The sequence below is a fragment of the Pagrus pagrus genome (genome assembly GCF_965226575.1).
Source record: "Pagrus pagrus genome assembly, contig: HAP1_SCAFFOLD_226, whole genome shotgun sequence".
In the NCBI taxonomy this organism is placed as follows: domain Eukaryota; kingdom Metazoa; phylum Chordata; class Actinopteri; order Spariformes; family Sparidae; genus Pagrus; species Pagrus pagrus.
The window spans coordinates 86,511-91,964 of NW_028175237.1; the positions used below are offsets into that span (position 1 = coordinate 86,511).

Here is a 5,454-nt window from a genome sequence, read left to right on the forward strand (position 1 = left end):
TGTAAAAGTATATTTTAGAACAATTTAAAACAGACTTACAGTCTTTTCATAAGTGTACCTAAATTCACTTCCAAAGAAGTGCAAATTAAGTGCACTTTAATAAAGTATATTAACCGTATATTACAAATGACTCAAAAATAAGTCCACTTTTAATAAGAATATTAATCTTCTACTATAAGTGCTTTGAAACAAAGTATACTTTTTAAAAGTACACCTTAGAACAATTTACAATAGACTTACAATAAAGTACACTTCAAATAAGTAAAATAAAGTACAACTTTAATTACTAAGGCACCTGCCCCTTTGCTCCTTGATGCCCAAAGTGCCCTTTTGTCTCGGTACTATTTTTTTTTTTTTTTTGCGTGTGTGTGTTTTTGTGAAGGCCTGTCAGTAGCCCTTAAAGAATAATAAATAGCAAATAATAATAATAATTTATGCAGCCTAAATGAAATGACCTGGCTCCCCTGGGTAACATCATCCACCAAGACGTGCCCCGACGTGCCCCCCGCTGCAGCGAGAGACGGGCTCGGCCCAAAATCCGACAGATCGCACGTTACAGCAACAATATTGCATTTGCGCTATGAAACAGGAGTAGTGACGGTCTGGCCATAGGGGGATGAGGGCAAATGCCAAAACGACCGAGGTGACTGCGACTGCTGCGTGAAGATGCAGTCCTGCTGATTATGGAGGACTAAACATGACTTAAGTATAAATAAATGAATGCATAAATAAATAAATGTGTAAATAAATTAATTAATAAATAAATGCTGAACTAAATGAATAAATAAATAAATGCTGAAATAAAAGAATAAATCAAAGAATAAATAAATGCTTTATATTTATTTATACATTTCTGTTCACCTACATTTATTTATTTCTGTATTTCTGTGTCCATATGTTAACGAGGTAGGAGGTCCTAACCTCAGTCAACAGCATGATTGGTCAAATTGGAGAGCCAGACAAAAGCAAACGATTCCCGATCCCAAGCCTTCCTCCCTGTGAAGTTGTAAACCAGCTCGAAAATGGCCTCGACCAGGAGGCCACTGGCAGACCTGCTTTGGGATGTGGCTGACCAGCTTGAAAATTGTGAGTTTCTTCTGTTTAGGCCTGTAACAAGTATAGGTAAACAGCAGTTGTTGAGTTTAATAATAATTGAGCTTGGTACCCATATGATTTTCACTGCTTTGTTATTTTCTGTACAGCACCGAGGACCCCAACGAGCCAAGTTCACCACCTCCGCCGTCACATAGCATGACACCCAGACACCCAGTGGACGGTAGGTGTCTACAGGGAACAGTTTTTGATTCTAACTCCCATCTGTGGACAAAACTACTATCGCCCGTGATGTGTGATTTTTTTTCAGTGGCGCTGTGCATTAGCTTTAACAGATCACATTGCTATAGTGTGCGATGCTAACATCAACATTAGCCAACAGTAATGGGCGATACAAACGATATGCAATATAAACGATACAAAATTGGCCTACAATAGAGATTTTAATTCTATTGCACTATCGCAATAATGCATGTTGATGACGCAATCCACCCGCGAAATGTAGAGCCGCGGCTGCAACGCATCATCGTCATCTTGAGTAAACATGGCTGAAAGGGAAACGGAGGAGCTGGTGAAAAAGACCGTTGCGACATCCATTATTTGGACGTGGTTCGGATTTAAGCTGTCCGACAAGCAGCAGCAAACTATACTCTGTAGAGTGTGTGGAGCAATTCAGCCGAATTCAGCACAGAGCAGACAGGAAGTCAGACACGAAAGAACAACATGACATCCGGTTAATTTTCAAATAAAACACTCAGTGTTGATGCCAGCACAAAAATCTAAAAAGAGAGTCAAATACAAGCTTTTCTTCTAAGGTGATAGGCCATATCGCCCATCCCTACCAACATATTTCCCCTGCAATCTCTTTATATTATTTTCTAACATTGAGCATGTCCTCTTCACTTGATCCTAGCCGAGGTTTCAAGACTGTTTGGGCCATACATGGGAGGGACAAGGACAGCAAGACGGCGATCCGTTGCTGGGCCCACCCAACTTTATTCCTACACACATTCATTCTGCTGTCTTGTGGACAAAAACGCGGACTTGGTCCCCAACCGAAACGCCAAAGACAGACTTGCTGCAGCAGGTTTAGGGGAAAAACGTCTTACATTTCAAGGTATGTCATACATCTAAAGTCTATGATTGACACACATTTGTCCTGTCAGTGTATTTCTAATACCCAGCAAACATTTTGACGTCTATTTGACGTCTAATCAACGTCGGTCAGGCAGGCAGTTTTTCTGACGTCGGTCTCATGACCGACATCATTTCGATGGCTCTTAGACGGCATCAATTCACGTCGTTTCAACGTCGTTTCGACAGCATATCAACCTTTGTCAAAATACACATGTAATGTATTGCATTTAAAAATATGTTTACCTAAATCGAGTTTCAACTAGTGCCTACATAACTGGCATTACCACATCCATACATTCTATGACAAGCACAGCTCTTGTGCTGTATACATGTGCAATTCTCAATGCTCTAATCTGCAACTATTTAAATTAACTTATCCATTTCAGCAAAAAAAATCCTTAAAATGCAAAGAGGTCAAAAAGTCCAATAGACAACACCAGCAAATTTCACATTTGCCAACTTAAAATATCACAGGAATGGTGAACCTGGTTAAAACTTTCATAGTAAATAAACTCACCTGTGATAAAGTTAAAAATACTCGAATAATGTTCACCCATACTGTAAAATACAAGTAGTACATGGACAAATCTCAGGTAAAAAAAAACAAAAAACGAACATGTTTATTGGAACAAATGTTTTATTGACTTCCTTTTTATTGCAGTCCTGTGGGGGTCTGCCCCTTGCCCCCGCTTCTTGCTTGGGCATGTTTAAGTTGGTTCTGAATCACACTCTATTTATGCATCTGTGGCCTTTGGACTCCATCTCTTCACAGCAGCTGGAGAGAGGGCATAAGAAAAAAATAAAAAAATTTACAGAGCGCCTATTCAGATGTTAAATGCACTTTATAGATGGCAAGAACAAATTGTTTTGGGAGTTGAAAGAGTAATGAAAGAACCACTTCTTAGAGCCACTCAGTAGCCTGAATCTGATGGTTCCTAATAAAGCCAGTAGGCATTAACAATCTGTGCTATGGTAGCCCAGCTTAGCCCAGGATAGCCACATGCACATGAAGCCCATTCAGTAATTTCAATTATGTCAATCTTAGTTTCTTACACTTGATGACATGGAACATCTTTGTGGCTTTAAAAGGCACAACACAGAGAGGCAACACTAAGCATAATTTCTCTTTCATGCAGGTGCCTGGCTGTTCACACAGGGAGCACAATAGCACATTAGAGGTTTTCTTTTAAAGGACAATTCCATTTCGGAATACATTTACTCTAAAAGAATGAATTTGAAGATATTCCTCACTGTTGCTGCTGTTATGCATTAGCTCCTCTGTCCAAGCATCATCACAACAGCGTAAAACAGTGGCGGACGGCTCTGAGGCTGTATCCAAATATTCATATTCATTCAAGCCCCCCCATTCAAGTGTGTGTGTGTGTGTGTGTGTGTGTATCTCACCTGGTGTGCGTCTCACAATAAACCTGTGAAGTGAGGTAAATTGGACAAATAGTTATCAAAACAGGCCTATGCGAGGGACAGAGACACACAAATAGATTACTTTTATATGTAGAGAGATAGTGATTCATCTGAGCATGTCAATGGCATTATGGGGCTGTAGCCACACTATCAGTGAACACTTGTTTCAAATTTGAAGAAGATGGCACAAAGTATGACCATTCTACACCTACGCTGTGATTGACAGATAACCAGCCACAGTATCTGTCACGTCTCTACAATAAGCTGGCGCCCTCTGCCGTTGCGGTCGTGTAGCGACACCAGACAACTATCAGCATGTGTCTACCATAGACATATATAAATAGACGCCGCATCGACTGTGGAGCGACGTGCCTACAGGGCGGCCATCTTGGCCCAGGGGTGTGCCCAGGTCGAAGGCCAGGGCACACCCCTGAATGAGACGCCAGTTCATCCAGGGCCCTCTGATGGCAGAGGCTGCCTTGCATCTTGCAAGGTGCCAACTGCACATCAGGAGCGGTTCAGCATCTTGCTCAAGGATGCTTCAGCATGTAGCTCAGTTCCGCCCAGGGGAGCCGGGGTTCGAACCAGCAACCTTCTGGTGGCTGGTCACCTGCTCTACCCACTGAGCTACAGTCGCCCCCAGTGAAATAACTAATCTGAGACAAAATTTTGGTCTAAATGCGGTGTTATGAATCTATAAACTATCTCTGTAAAAAAAAAAAAAAACTACCAGAAACCGTTAAAGAAGCAGCGTCCCTAGCAACTCCCCTTTACACAGAAAAAACAGACTGCAGTGATCGGTCTAATATAGCTAATACAGTATATTGATCATCATTAGCTCTATGTGCAAGGCAATTTTATTTGTATAGCCCGTCTTTACAAACAGTTTGTCTCAAAGGGCTTTACATGGCATCATAACAACATCCTCTGCCCTTAGACCCTCACATCCACTGAGGAAAAACTCCATGGAAAAAAAATCAAGCAACAGAGGAGGGATCCCTCACCGAGGACGGGCAGACGTGCAATAGATGTTGTTACAGACAAGAAAACAGTTTATAACACAGAATGTTGGATACATGGAAATGTTAACAAGAACTGATGAAGGCAGCTTCTGGTGGGAGGAAAGGCAGGGAGAGCTGGCCAGCTTAATGGGAGGACTGGGTGGCAGACTGGTTCATGGGAAGGGATTACATGGAATTATTTTTTGTTGTAGACAATTCTTCATCTCTCGCTACTTTTCTCATATTTTTAAGGTTTCCCAAAGACAGTAGTTTAAAGAGACAATGGGAACTGGCAGTGAAACGGGAAGGTTTTGTGGCAACTGAGAGGTCCTTGCTCTGCAGTGAGCGCTTCCAGCCAGATGACTTTGACAGAACAGGACAAATTGTTCGGCTGAGACATGGAGTCAAACCATCTGTGTTTAACTTCCCATCTCATTTACAAAAGGTATATGTGCCATTTGGCTAATGAATTCATTAATTTCTATGATTCATATGTCCATGTAAGCATTCCATAGCTACTTAATACCACACTTTTCTAAACTTTTTTTCTGGCTGCATGTTTAGGAATAAAGTACAGTCCACTTTCCGATGCTAAAAACTTTTTAAAAAATGTTGTATTATGTTTCTTAAATTTTAGCAAGTACCATCAAGGACAACAAAAGCTTCAAGGAAAGCAGAAGAAATCCTGCCAGTGGAGTTGCCTCAGCATTTCCATGAGCGCGAGAAGAGAAATAGCAAGCTCCGGGAGCTAAGGGCGAAGAAAAATGTACACACTCTTCTCGAGGATCTGAGGGAGAAAAACCTCATACATGAAGAGCTGAAAGACAAGCTTGAATGCTAC

General features: G+C 41.3%; 1 long non-coding RNA gene across 1 annotated transcript; it reads left to right on the forward strand.

Annotated features, from left to right (window-relative positions):
• Positions 1-988: 988 nt before the first annotated feature.
• LOC311254065 lies at positions 989-5,406 on the forward strand. The gene is made up of 5 exons (XR_014622177.1): positions 989-1,086; positions 1,203-1,276; positions 1,967-2,170; positions 4,866-5,058; positions 5,251-5,406. It is a non-coding gene; the product is annotated as an uncharacterized lncRNA (long non-coding RNA).
• The last annotated feature ends 48 nt before the right edge of the window (positions 5,407-5,454 follow it).